The sequence below is a fragment of the Pholcus phalangioides genome, unplaced genomic scaffold (genome assembly GCF_987345545.1).
Source record: "Pholcus phalangioides strain wild (caught in Gottingen) unplaced genomic scaffold, Ppha-v1.0 ptg000008l_1, whole genome shotgun sequence".
NCBI lineage: Eukaryota > Metazoa > Arthropoda > Arachnida > Araneae > Pholcidae > Pholcus > Pholcus phalangioides.
In genome coordinates, this window is record NW_028301601.1 from 21,723,441 (window position 1) to 21,723,749 (window position 309).

Here is a 309-nt window from a genome sequence, read left to right on the forward strand (position 1 = left end):
GTGTTACGGCTTCTTCCTGAAGGTCTCATTCTATCTCACCAAACACCTTATTGTGCGCCAACCGACACCCTCTTGTGCGCCAACCGACACCCTCTTGTGCGCCAAAACAGCGTAGTGTTCCCTCATAACAACTTACAGTTATGGTTAAATTGAGCAGGGAAATTATCACAATTTATTTCCTGTATCATCTTTATTTCCTGTATCATTTGTTATTCTCAGTCATAAACGTATGAATAGAATGAAAACGAAACAAAAAATCCTGACATTTTCTGTGCAGAAAATAAACCCATCAGGCAAGTGGTTAAAAAT